Raw genomic sequence first — 14,807 nt, 5'->3', positions numbered from 1 at the left:
TTGGAACATATGTCACATCAGCGCGCTAAGCTTGCACAGTGTTATGTGTCAATTACACCTCAGTACAGCTGGGCAAGAGTCATAGAAGCAGCCCCGCACCTTTACTGGTAGTCATGAAGCTTACAGTCAACAGAAAGCACTTGCTGTTTTAATGAAATGCTATTATCCAAAAACATTAGGAATGAATGTCACAAAAGGATAAATGTAATAAGATGGAAAGGCAGAAAAAAGCAGATCAGCTATGCTATCGTGGGAAGTCTCTGGTTTTGGATATGGGATTTCTGCTGCAAAACTGTCTCCCAAGCCACCAAGTGACCCTGGGTCCATGTCAACCTCGCTGTAGTTGTTTATTTTTCTATAAGACATGATGACACCTTTTTAGGATGACTTTGAAGGCTAAAAAGATATTTATTGTATGTGAACATGATAACTTGCTATGGAAGCATCAGGATGATTTCTCAAGGTCCTAGAAAAGTGAAAAGAAAAATGAAAGCTATCTCCATGAACGCAGAGCACAAGCCACAGGGTGTCTGCTGACGTGTCCGGGCTGAGCTGGGGTACGGACGGGAGTGAGGGGAGGGAGGGCCACAGCCTGGATTTCCTGCTGCGCTTTGCCACACCTTAGCTCTGTGGCCCTGACTCTTCTAAGTGGGGGGCGGGTGGCTATCAAAAATGGAAAATGAAGAGATGGTTCTTTATAATCTCTTGGTCACTGTCAGCTCTAAAGTGCGGTGTTCTAGTTCCGTTAAAATCTAACGTGAGCAAAAAGACTAACAAACAAGTCACAATTATCTGAACCAGCAAAGTAAGAACCGCACGGGACTTTCCTTCCCAGTTAAGGCAATCGTGGAAATTTGATACCGACCCACGTTTCTAAGCCTAGAACTGTAGGCTGGTTTACACAGTCCGGCCCACATGCTCCCTCAGCCTCACGATCTGGAAGAACTTAGTGGCTTGGCAGACGGGCACAGATGTACACAGGCTCCTGACGGAAACTTGATGGGCCTGTGCAGGAAGGGGGGCGGGGAGTGCAATTAATGCCGGAAGTTCCTCTGATCAAGACGATGTGAAGAAGAGCTGCACGTGGCCCGCGGCTGTTTGCAGAAAATCACTGATGTGCCATGATGAGTGGCCCTGCTTTATGACTCTCATATTTTTATATGTCATTACTGGGAAAATGCAGTTTTAAATACTGAAATAGCACGGGTGTACCCAAATAAAAATACTGAAGCAGTGAATCCTTAGAAAATATAAACATCTTAGGATCCCAGATCTCAAACTTGTAAAGCCACAAAATAGATGTCCCTTGTGCAGCCCCGTTGCCATCCAGACCCTAGCATCTCACTCCCAGGGCCGCGGTGCCACCAGCCTCCGATTTAGTCAGCAGTGGACGCGGCTGCCCTTTCCGCGCTGGTACAGTGAGAGACCCTGCGGTTACATTACAGCCTACATTTTACACATAAAACTCACTCTGTTTCTAACACCTGATTCGCCACTTTAAATGCTTTCAAAGCAGAACGGCTGCATAGCTTAGTTTCCTGGAATCCTGTGTTGTAGATGCGCACCGTTGCCTCCACATGAGGGAAATACCTGCAGAGGAAAAGCAGTGTAATTCCGAGACCATATGGAAGTGAGCAAAGTTGTTAGAAGTAACCATGCTATCGTAACACATAGCACACGGCTGATGCACTTCTCCCAGAGTCAGTAAGCCGCTGCTCTGCTGGTGATGGGCCTGAGTCTCAGGAATAAAGATAAAAATGAAGATGAAAACCTGTCTTCCCGAGGAACTCAAATTCTAGTGGAGAAGGTGACACATAAATTGATAATCTTAAGAATGGAACACCCTATGTGCTCTTTACATCCGTATCTAAAACCTGTTATTGAAGCGCCAAGATAGGAAGCCGACTTCATTTCAGGGGAAATGTCACAGAAGACAGCATTTAGAGGAGGCCTCCGGGGTGGGCGGGCCTCTGCCCTGAGGGGCAGGACGAGGACAGGAGTGGTCCCAGGGCCAGCACGGGACCCGCAGTACACAGTGTGGGGTGACAAAGCTGGGCAGTGGGCTGGCTAAGACCCCGTTGACCAAGCCAGGGAGTTTGGATGAAATCCTGGAGGACTTAACAATTTTCATTTACATTTTTTCACTAAAACCCCAGAGGGAAAATTATACAGTAATTAAGCAAAACTGTGACCGTGAGATCACATTACATGAGGTCACATTACATGTAATTACCATGAGGTCAATTACAATATTATATTGAGTACTTCCCAGAATGACATTGAGCGCTCAGTTTTATAATGGAATCACAAGGCTGTAAAACATTTTAGAAGTGTTATTAGGCACATCCAGAATTTTCCCCATAAGCACCTTGGCCACAAGCGCTTTCACCACGTGACTAACTGGCCACAAGGCAATTCTGCAGTGAAAGATTAAAGAGCTGGCTGGCAGTTTGTTGGATGGTTTGGTTTCGTTTCTCCATCGATGCAGTGCTCCCGTTCTCATATGACATAAGTCGAAGCCCTCACGGTCTACACAGTGACAAGTGTATGTGGCGGCCTTAAAACAGTGGGTGATAACAATTATGCCTATCAACTTGATAGAAAATACGCGGATAAAACTTACTGGAAGAGTGAAATGAGACAGTGTAAAGCCATACTGCATACTCTACCAGAAAATGATAGCACATCAGTTTGCAAATTCTTTGGTGATTTGAAGGTGCAGAGTTGTCACACGGACATGTGACAGGTGACAGTGTAGCCAGAGGACACAGCAGGGTAGAGGCCCTCAGGACACGATGCAGAGCTCAGTTACAAACACCATCCCAGTATTTGGAAACTGATACCTCTTAATGAAGAAAGAAATATTAGCAAAAAAAGAAAAAGTGCAATTCTGAATGAGAAGATGAATCAAACAAAAAAAAGTATAAAATACTATGAAGGAAAGACCTGGAAGGCAGGTGCTTGGGTACAACCCACAAAATAAAATCGGTTATTAGCACAGTATTGCCATGAATCTACACACATTTTATATTATTCAAATATTTTGTATTTCACAATGAAGTCTTTTTAATTTTGTTATTCATTTCTTATTATGTCCTTTTAAATGTACCTCTTTTAATTTTTGGTTATTTTATCTTTTATGGCAAAACTGACTTGCAGCCAGTCAGTTATGCAGCGAAAACGTTTGCAGCAAAAACGCTGAGAGCAAAGATGCTTATGGCAAAAATACGTAGAGCCATTATCAGAAGAGGCAACAATTTTCTCCGCTAGACAATTACAACGACAACCATACCATTGGGAGTAAAACCAAGTTAATAAACTTAAATATCTTCCCAAATTATAAAAAGATTAGGTATTAAGCAAGCTATTTCACCCACACTTATAGAGTTAATCGATGTTCAACAAAGACACTAACGAAATTCAACGGAAGATGAAAACATTCTTAAGGACTGTCTGCTAGATCAAATGATCCTCGTACAGGAGAGAGCGACTCTCGCTCTCCACCCTTCCCCATGCCCACAAGCTCATCCAAGGCGGTGTGAAGGCGACACGGCTTCCCGGTGCTCTCGCCCTGTGCCACGCCTCCCCCCTTGAGTGTAGGTGGCCTGTGCCGTGCTCCCAGCCTGCACAACAGAGCAGATGGGATGGGACGTAGCTCCACGCTGGAGTCTCTCCTCACTGACCGAGAAAGCAGGTGGCCTTGCCGGGGGCACTGCAGGGCTCTAGGAGCTGAGGGCGGCTTCCAACTGGACCGTAGCTGCCAGAGGCTGAGGCTCTCGGTCCTTCGACTACAAAGGTCTAAAACCTTCCAACGACGTGAGGGGGCCTGAAGCGTCAGATGAGAACACGGCCCTGGCCCTGAGCGACCCTGAGGGGAGAACCAGCTGGCCGTGCCCAGGCTGCTGGAGCACAGAAAGTGTGAGATAAGAAATGTGTGCTGTTTTTGCCAGCACTGCCGGGCAGCAATGGAAGCTAACTCAGTGGGTCGCAGACCTGAGTATAAGTAAAAACTGTAAACCTTCTAGAAGAAAATGAGAATATCTTCACTGCCTTTGGGCTGGCAAAGCTGTCTTAGGCCACAGAAAACACTAACCATAAACTAGAAGCTGGAATTCATAAAAATGTAAAACACGTTCATTAGAGGATACATTATAAATAGACAAACAATAGATTAGGGGGAAATAGTCACTATACGTACATCTGACATGTGATGGTATCCAGAATACACTTCTTTAAAATTCTACAACTCATCAATAATAATAATAATAGGCCTATAAACATATAATAAAGTGTTCAGTATCACTCATTATTTTTAAAATGTGAATTAAAACCACAATAAAAATACCATAATAGCTAAAATTAAAAACACTAACAAAGCCAAATGCAGCTGAGAATGTGGGACTCCTGGGGCCCTCCTGCAGTGCTGGTGGGGCTGTAAACGCGTGGCCGCTTTGGAAGCTAACGGGCAGTTACTTTAAATTGAAGCCTGCGCACCCCATCACCTGAGGTTACACACTACATACCACGCAAGAATTTGTTATAAGAATTTTCATAATCATATTCACAATCACCAAAAACTGGACACATCAGAAGTTCCCCAACTGAGAAACGGTTAGCCCCTGCTGCACACGTGCACCGGAACCCTTCTCCACCACATAAAGTTAGGAACCATGGCGCAGGTGTCAACCTGCACACATCTCAAAATTGCTGAGCAGAGCCGAGGTCTCCATCCACGTGAAGATCCAAGAAGACAAACCAGCCTCTGAGATGTGACATTCGAACACTTTTCACCCCGCGGTGCGGACAGGAGGGAGGGCGGGAAGGGTGTGGAAGATGCTGGGGGGCAGGGTGTTGTGTATCTGGAGGGCGAGGTCACACAGGTGTGTGGATCTGCCCCCGCCCCGGCGAGCTGTGCCCCAAGCTCTGGGGGACAATCGCACCTCTTACAGAAAGAGAGGCGTCGTCCTGCGGGATTCACCACACACGCTTATTTTAACACTACTGTGGATAAACGTTCAAAACTTCGTCCTCTTTTACCTTCAATCTTTCCTTTTTATCTCTTATTTTTAAAGTATTTATTTCATTTTGATTAAAAATATCAAAATGTAGAAAAACATCTTGCTTTCCCCTCCACATATGTAAAAATATGGCCAGAAAGGAGGGTTAGAAGCAACAATGACTGACTTCATTGTAATTTTCTACACTGTACAATACTTTAGACCTAAAAAATACATTGACTATAGTGTAAAAATGCACAGACATATTTCTCAGTGTTCACAGAAACTTTTATGTCTATAAAACCCTTTCAAATTTATAGTATTTTATGATTTCTAAAAACCATGAGTATTGAGTAAATCGTGTCATCGTATTTCCCCACGTGATTTAATATTTTCTGGGTTCAAACAAGCAAGTGTGACCTGCGTTTCATCAGAAATTGGTCTAAATCCAACGTTCCTCTTGACTTTTCCATTTCCGACAAACTAATGATGGCTTCTGGATATAAAATGCTTTCCTCACTGAAGTAATCTGCATTTAAAGTATATTAATTAGTGATATTGGATCATATCTGAATTTAGAACTTTCTCTTTGTTGTTTTAACAGGTCAGTCCAACGTGTAACCTACTGGCCTTGGGCAGCATGGATTTCATGCAGGTAATTACGCCCGTGCTGTCATTGGCCAGGCTGGAGACGGAGCCTGGCAAACCCAGACCACTGAGCTCAAGAACAGCCCTGGGCTCAGATCCACGTGGATTCTTGCTATCGAATGATGGATGTGGGTCTTCCTAGAAAAATGGGTAGAAGTCAGGGGTTGAAACCCAGAGCTTGGACAGCTGAGTACTGGTGGTCGATCAGGAAGACAGTGCATCTGGTGGACAGCCTTGCACCTCCATCTAGGTAACTTAATAAGGAAGCTCTCAGAGTAGGATCTGATGCCCGGCTGCAACAAAATGCTGATGTTCTGGAGAAAAATTCAAATGTCCAGCCTCTTGCATGGATCTATGGAAATAGCACATCTGGGATAGGACACAAATATCCCTACTTTTTTTAGAAACACTCTAGGAGACTTTTATGCAAGTACATCTTGTATACCATGACTTTCCAACCCAAGTACTTGTTGCTCAGCTAAAATAGATCCAGTACTTCTCCAGAACACATGAGCCATAAATCTATAGCAAAAGCAGACTTCAGTTGACTACTGTTGGCGAGAGGTAAGTCGTTCACATTTGAGTCCTGGAATAAATTCTGCTACTAACGGTTCAGGCTGAAAATCCTCTGTCTCGCGCTGTGCAACACGACACCCTGTTCATGTGGCTGTGACAGCCTCGTCGACTCGGGTGGTTTCCAGCACAAACAATAATTCCGTACTAGTTTCAGCGTTCAGTTTCCTTCCTCTTCTGTTGAAGAAATTCCGTCAGCAACCAGAAATCTTGAAGTCAATACCTTATTTGTTTCATCTTAAATAATCATCCTGACAGATTATGCCTACGTTACAGTGAAAGATCAATTTGTGGTACATCTTTTTGGCCATCAGAGGAAATTGCTTGAATATTAAAATAAACAATGCAGGGACTTCCCCAGTGGTCCGGTGGTAAAGAATCTGCCTTCCAATGCAGGGGACGTGGGTTCAATCCCTGGTCAGGGAACCAAGATCCCACATGCCGCGGGGCAACTAAGCCCACGCGCCACAACTACTGAGCTCACGCGCCACAACTACTGAGCTCGCGTGCCTCAACTAGAGCCTGTGTGCCACAAACTACAAAGCCCACAAGCTCTGGAACCCATGCACCACAACTACAGAGCCCACGCGCCCTGGAGCCTGCACACCACAACGAGAGAAGAGAAAACCCACATGCCACAACTAGAGAGAAGCCCACGTGCCGCAAGAAAGAGCCGGCGCACCACAACAAAAGATCCCACATGCTTCAATGAAGATCCCGTGTGCCGCGACAAAGACCTGATGCAGCCAAAAATGAATAAAATAAATAAATTAATAATATACTTTTAAAAAATAAAATAAGCAATGTGACAGTAGCAGGCTTCCTACTCCTCAAGTCTGTACTACATTTAAATTTATGGTTTGGCTGTTGACTTTGCTAGAATCTGCAGAACATTTTCCAAAAGGGAGATACTGTAGATTCTTTAGAAGTGAAATTAACTTTTATGATGTGGGCATGATGGGAAAGTCAGGAAGTGTCTGGGAATAAAATACTCTTCAGAACTAGAACACTGTATATGAAAACACGTGTTTGAAAGCACTTGATGGCTAAAAAAAGCATGAATGCCACATTAATAGGATATATATTGCCTCTCATAGAATGGAAACAAGTAACTTTTTTGAAATCTTGATTTAGAATTCATCTCTAGTCAGATGATCTAAGATGGAGAACATACTGCTGGTCCCCGTGTCGCCATGAGTAAGAGGTGGTCTCCCCTCTTGTTCCTGCCTCTTAAAGTCCTGTGCCTTTCAAGCCCCTTTTCTCCTACGAACCTTCCGGTCCTCACTGGGGGCACTTAGGATTTCTCTCTCCTGTTCTTACACAGCTCACTGGGTGTGCAGGCGGGCACAGTGCTTCAGAAGGTGGGCCCTGAAGCCAGTTCAATGGGAAGCAAATCTCAGCATATCCACTTGCCAACAGTAAGGATTGTTCAAGTATGTTAACTTCCTCATGCCTTCGTTTCCCTATCTGTAAGATGAGGATAATTAAGTACCCACTTCTCTAGGATGTGGTGATTAAATAAATAAAGCACTTATAATAGTGATATTACACAGTACCTATCTAATAAATAAAAGGAAATGTTTAAATTGAACTCAAAGCATTTTGTCGTTGGCTACAAATAAGAAATTAGGCTTGGGCATGTGGCCAAGAAGAGAAACTCTAAATGACATCCATTTTAGCCCAGTGCACAGAGAGGCTGGCAGCAACTTGACAGGAAAACACAAGTGGCATCAGAGGCAAAATCAGAACTGAGAGTTGATGCCTCATGGGTTTGAATCCAGACAAAGATGGACTTAATACTGGCTCTGTCACTCACTGTATATCAGACCTTGGTCAACTTACCCCTATAATCCTCAGTGACCTATCCAGTACATACAATAATCATTAAGATTGGTTTGCTGTATATTGTATATAATTATATATGTATATATAAGGTATGGGGAATAAAGAATATATATATATAGATACAAAAAAATACCACACACACATGTGCACCTGCACACAGAATTCAACACTATAGCAATCCTCTTAGTGGAGAAGAAAGCTATTCTAGAACCACAGAGATCACATAATTCAACAACCCAGTTTTAGAAGTAAGATTATCAAGGCTCAAGAGGTTTGGTGAGGAAATGCATGGCAAATATATAAGATTTTACTGTTATTGTTTAAATCTGTTTAAGAGATAATGTTTGAACAAAATTAATAATAACATAATGTGAATTTATAGCATACGGAAAAGAAAAATACCCCATAATCATAGCTTAAAGACCTGGAGAGGAGAAATGGAGGTGAACTTCTACTTACCTGTAAGGTTCTTACTGTAGACAAAGTGGGATAATATCACTTGAAGGTGGGCTGGCATAAGTTAAAGTATACACTGTAAAATTAATAAAACAAGGTGTTACACCTAGGATCCAGAAAAAAAAGTTATAAAATAGAAATACAAAAAATATCCAATTGAGCCAAAAGAAGGCAAGAAAAAGACCGAATAACAGATGGACAAATGGAAAACAAATAGGCAAAGTGAAAGTCTTAAACACAATCATATCAATAACCACATTAGGTGTAAATGGTCTAAAGATACCAATTAAAAGCCAGAGAACATCAGATTGGATAAAAGAGTAAGACAAACTGAATACCACCTGTAAGAAATGCACTTCCAATATAAAGACCCAAGCAGGTCGAAGAAAAAAAATTTTTTAAGATATACTACCCTAATGCTTATCCAAAGAAAGCTGGAGTGGCCATATCAATATCAAGTATATTTCAAAACAAATAAAGAAAGAACACCATTTCATAACAGTAAAGGGGTCCAATCATCAAAATGACATAACAATCCTAAACCTAATACAGGAGCTTCAAAATACATGAAGCAAAAACTGACAGAATTACAAGGAAAAGAGATCCTCTTAGTGCAGAGTCTTTTACCCAGGACTATAGTCAGAGTTTTCAGTACCACTCTTGGTGTTGACAGACACACAGACAATTATTCTGGATACAGAAGATTCGAAGAACGCTGTTAGCCCACTTGTCTTAACTGGCATTTATAGAAGACTCCACCACCAACAGCAGAATACACATTCTTCTCAAGTGAACACAGAACGTGAATCAAAGCTCAATAAATTCAGATCATGCAAAAAATGTACCAAATGGAGTTAAATCAGAAATTAATAAAAGAAAGATCTTGGGAAAGCCCCCGAGTATGTGGAAACAGAATAGCACACTTTTAGATAATCCATGAACCAATGAAGAAACCAAAAGGGAAATTAGGAGGTCTTCTGGACTAAATGAACATGAAAAGATAACATATCAAAACTAGGGGGACGCTGCTAAAAAGCAGTGCAAGGAGGGGAATTTATGAGGCAGAATACCTGTGCCAGGACCCTTCTGATCATAAAGAGGACTGAATCCAGGGCAGCAGGCAGACGGCAGGACCAGCCAGCGGGAATCAGGAGTCTGGTCTCGCCCTCACACGTCACGGCGCACGGGGTCTCACCGTCCACGGGAAGCATGGCCATGATTAAAGGGGAGGGGTGAGGGACGGGGGGCAGGAGGCGCGCGACGGGATCTGCTGCAGAATGCAAGTCCAGGCATGGGGAAGGCGGGTAAGAAGTGTCTGTACAACCTGCCAGAAGTGAAGTGGGGAGCAGAGAGGATGAGAGGAGGAGAAATCACAAGTAGATGGATAGTCGATCGGATTATGTCTGATGGCAAGTGAACGAGGTGGGGATGGAGATCAAGGACACGGGCTCCCGGGTGGGCGGCGGTCAGACAGTCAAACAAGGAAGGACCCACCCGGGGGCCAGGGCCTGGGACAAAACACTTGGTCTGGAGTCGGAACGTGGAGCTGGAAACGCTGAGGGCTTCCGGCGGGAAGGCCCAGCAGCAAATGGAATCTGGGTCTAAAGGGGATAAGAGGCCCAGAGACAGGAGTCTAAGGTGAGGGGAAGGACAAAGCACTGAGGGGCAGCAGGCAAAGTGAGAAAGAATAGAACGTACAGCCACCGGAGCAAACCTGCACCAAGAAGACGGGGTTCACCCGGGGCCACCCTACCCCCAGGACCCCCGTGACACGGCCAAGGCTTTGGCTTAATCTGCTTGGTTGGGGGACTAATCTCCTCCTTAGGGGAGGTCTGCTGGGGACCTCCTGCAATTCTAAGAGCATCCAGGGAGGAGAATCACTGACTCAAAGAGGAAAAGGAGTCAATTTTAAAGAAAGAAAAAGTCAGAAAGTGACGGTGAGCAGCTGCGGTGGTCACAGGTCTGATAGAAGCAAGTATTTCTGATGAAAAGTGATGCCGGTGCTTCAAAGTTTCAACTGCACCAAATCAGACTAAACGGGCTTCAATTTCAAAAGTGTGCGTCTGCTGACATCAGTACATCTGTAACTAACCACAGGCTGCTTTCTACTGAAAATGTCAAGCAGAATTTTTTCTAACTGTTGTCATCAAGAACAAGAGGAGTCTGTAAGGATCTGTTTTTTCACAAGAGACAAAAAGATAGGAGAGATGGTTCAAGTAGTTAGACGTGGGAGCAAAAGCCTTTTTCCTGTCAACATAATTTTTAAGGACTAAGGTTAATCAAAATCTAAAATTTAAAATCCAAACCATGAGGATAAGGAAATCTATTTTCCAAGTTCACAGGTTGGCTTAACTGTGTGATCCTGGGGGGCAGGAGGGTAGGAGGAAGGTTTAAAAGGGATGATCAGCATTTCTCGAGCTCTTTCCTCAGAAGAGCCAGGCCGGTACCAAAACTGGACCTACATGACATTTAACCTCCATGACCAGAGGGCAGCATCCCTCGTAAGGGCTGTGCTTTCACTCCCAGGAGGCCCTTCCTGTCATCACTGCGCCGGACACTTTGTGGGTGATCCACTCTTCCTCGTCCTGGGAAACCTGCGGGCTCCACTGCAGGCACCCGACACCTAAATACAGGTGGCGGCCCCTCCGCCCGGCTCTGGCCACACTGCCCAGTGTAGACGGGGAGCGGCATCAGACGCGGCCAGACGGCTACACACCTGCGCTCCTGTCTGACTCCAGCACGGAGGGCTCGGCTGGAACCCACCTGTCCTGGGCGTGGCCCTGACCAGACTCTCCCAGCTTCTGGAAAGTTCCTCTGGCCCCTGCTTCCTAGCCCGTGGACACCCTGGTTTCTGCCTGTTTCCTAGCCTGGCTCTGGTGCTGCCACCGGTCCTGTGAGCTCTCGAAATACTTCCAGTAAATGAACAGATCAACCCGGTGTCACTTAAGTCAGTGCCAAGGCCACTGCTCGCAGCTGAGGCTGCAGACGCCGAGATGCGGACGGGCTGAAGGACACACGCACTGTTGGTGCCCATGGAGGGGCTCGGGTCCACTCGTGTCACACACAGAGTCCCCACTCCCGCCTACCGCTTCCCAAAATGGGCACATTCGAGAACTTCCTGACAAAAGTCAGACATGTGAATGCATGACCATCCGTTGAAATCCAAGCGCAAAAAAACCAGAAGGTAAGCCATTGTCTCAGACGCTCCCTTGGCTGAAGGCACAGTCCAGGAGAGCTGCTCCAGTTAGAGAAATTACAGCCAAGGTCACTCAGCCTTGGCGGGCTTCATGTGACCTCTGAGGTTTTAGAAGACTGCAAGTCTGGGAGATGGACCCTCATGTTGCTTGAACGGCACTGCATTTGTCCTGACATACTTTGCCTGTTGGCAGCTAAGAACTGGCAGAGAAATGCAGTGTTCCCTTCCCAACGAAATGTTAATTCTGTTTCATGTGTTTTTGCCTGGACTTTAAGGCCAATTCCTAAATGCAGAGCCTAACTTTCTTTGGTAAAATTTTAGACCAAAATGAAACATTATTCTGAATCAATCATCAGAGGACTGAATTTCAATATTAGTTCTCCACAATATTCAAAATTAGAAACACCTCAGGCAATTGATTCCCTATTCCAAATTAGACAGAACACTGCCCGCCCTGATCTATTACTTGTTCCATATTTTAAGGGGATCATTGAGTCCCATCTACCAAAAATACGTTCCCCAGATATTAAACATCTATGATATATGCAATGACTTCCTTCGTTCCTTTAGCAGTGGGTGCTGCCTGATCCCACGGACACTGGCAGGTCCGGGTCTGCACACAGAGGGGCCTCCTACCTCCTGTAATCGGCCTGTTCCTAAAAAGCTGAGTGCTAAAAACTGAGTTCTGTAAACCAAGCACCAGTTTCTCATTAGCCGATATTATAAGTTCATTTTTTACCTTTATTATCAAGTTTTCTTCAACAGCCCGGTGTTTTGGTCTGTGAATGATTACACATTAAAAGGAACCCTTTGATCAACGAGGTAACAAAGAAAAGCATTTTGTAACGAGCAGAAAATAGCACCACTTAATAAAGTCCTACTTCCGATTTCTAAAAATCTTGGGGTTAATTCTGAGAGACAGCAGCCCTCTTCCCCGGCACGGGGGCCCCTGAGGAGGGCAGGGATCAAGTCACCCGTGGGCTGGTGACCTGGCACCTGCCAAAGTCACAGAAAGCAGGTGTCTCTCCTCCTGGACCCAGACTGCAATCTTATGGTGTTCCTGGCCCTCAAAACATGCTACATTCGAAGGAAAATACAGAACTATTTGGAGGATGACCGCTCGTAAATTTTCCCTGAACCGCCGGGAAGGGAGGCCTCGTGTGCCCACCACGCGCGCGTCACGTCCTGGGGACAGAGCTCTGCGCGGGAGCCCCTCTCCCCACAACGTAGGTGATGAGACAGACGCGCAGGGCTGAGCGAGGGAGCACGCCTTGACGAGGCCACGGCTCCAAGCCCGCAGCCTAACCACGTTTATACAAAATGTCTCCATTTTACTGTGATTATTACACAAATCACGGAGCGTCTCTGAGCCCAAGTTCCTCAAACAGAAGAAACGGAAGCAGCAGTGCCGCTTACCACTAACTTGCCGGGCACTATTAGATGAACCGGCGCCAAGCAAGGGCCCAGCTCAGAGCCTGGCAGTTAAAAAGCAGTTGAGGGGGGAGGGATAAATCAGGAGCTTGGGGGTAACACACACACACTACTTTATGTAAGATAGATAGCCTACAAGGACCTACCGTATAGCACAGGGAACTCTACTCAATATTCTATGATAACCTTTATGAGAAAAGAATCTTAAAAAAAAGAGCGGATATGTGTATATGTATAACTGAACCACTTTGCTGTACACCTGAAACTAACACAACATTGTATATCAACTATACTCCAATAAAATTTTTTAAAAATCAGTTGATAAATATCACTATTATTAAGTTTACCATCTGGTCCTCACCCTAGTACCTCTTCCTCTTTAGAGAGTGGTATCTAAGAAGCAAAATGAAACTGGAGAAATGTTTCCTAAAAGAAGGTAATCAGATCTGGAGAACTCAGAAGGAACATACCAGCCGCGGTTTGGGCTCGGCCGTAAACGTGCGCGGCGTTGACACACAGTGTGGGAAATCAAACCGAGGACTCGATTCCAACCACAAAAGAATATTTAATATGCTTGCTTGGTTTTATTGAAACTTTTTAAAAAAGGCGCACAGTGGCCCGGGCGGAGCAGCCCCTCAGACAAAGCGAGAACCGGGGGGAACTGGGCACGGCTGGGGCTGGGGCTCCGTGTGGGCCTGCTCTGACCCGGCGGTCCCCCGGGGCGTCTGGAAGTGAATCAGGGCACGTCGGGCTGTGGCACTGCTCCTCGGGGGGCTGGGGATTCCTGGCATCAGTGGGTAGGGACCAGGGATGTGACGAGCCCTGGCGTGAGTGGACTGCCGTGCCCATTTCAGGACTGTCCCCTGAGAAACCGACTGAATGCATTTTCCTACGAAAACAAGAAATCCAGGCACAAGGGGCTACAGCGTAAGGCACCCTGACAAGATTGTTTCTATGGGAGGGGGCAGGGCGCGTTTCTATTTTGGTACCAAAAGCATTTAAACTTTAGGAGTAATGAAATAGGAATAAGGAAGTTCCGAATAAGGAGATGTGTTAGGTTCTCCAGAGAAACAGAACCAACAGGACGGATATAGACTCATTACATACAAGGAGATTTATTCTAGAACTGGCTCACGTGGTTATGGCGGCTGAGAAGTCCTAGGATCCACCGTCTGCAGGCTGGAGACCCAGGGGAGCTGGTGGTGTCATTCAGTCCAGGGTGAAGGCCTGAGGACCAGGAGAGCTGAAGTCCGAGGCGGGAGAAGGTGGACGCCCAGCTCAAGGGGAGAGGGGAACTCATCCTTCCTTCACCTTTTTGTTCTTTCCAGGCCCTCAGTAGTTTGGGTGAGGCCCCGCCCCACAGTGCGAAGGGCAGTCTTTACTCTGTTCACCAGCTCAAATGCTCATGTCTCCTGGAGACACCCTCCCAGACACACCCAGAAATGACGCTTTACCAGCCATCTGGCATCCCTCACCAGGTGTCGATACATAAAACTAATTATCACAGGAGATGTCCTTAAGTTCTTCCTAAATAGTTTTATTTCTATGGCGACTTCTAGGTTAAAATGGAACCAGGCTCAGGGCTTCCCTGGTGGCACAGTGGTTAAGAATCCACCTGTCAATGCAGGGGGCACGGGTTCAAACCCTGGTCTGGGAAGATC

At 45.5% G+C, this 14,807-nt stretch overlaps 1 long non-coding RNA gene across 1 annotated transcript in view; it reads right to left on the bottom strand.

Annotated features, from left to right (window-relative positions):
• Window positions 1-13,586, bottom strand: part of LOC309667414 — an 88,423-nt gene extending 74,837 nt beyond the window's left edge. Inside the window, exon 1 of the long non-coding RNA XR_014267757.1 lies at window positions 8,523-13,586. This is a non-coding gene — a long non-coding RNA (uncharacterized lncRNA). The remainder of the gene's footprint in view (window positions 1-8,522) is intronic.
• Window positions 13,587-14,807: the final 1,221 nt, after the last annotated feature.

Source organism: Balaenoptera physalus (genome assembly GCF_965194825.1).
Source record: "Balaenoptera physalus genome assembly, chromosome: 9".
In the NCBI taxonomy this organism is placed as follows: domain Eukaryota; kingdom Metazoa; phylum Chordata; class Mammalia; order Artiodactyla; family Balaenopteridae; genus Balaenoptera; species Balaenoptera physalus.
Note: the sequence above shows the minus strand (reverse complement) of the source record. Positions and strands in the feature narration are given on the sequence as shown.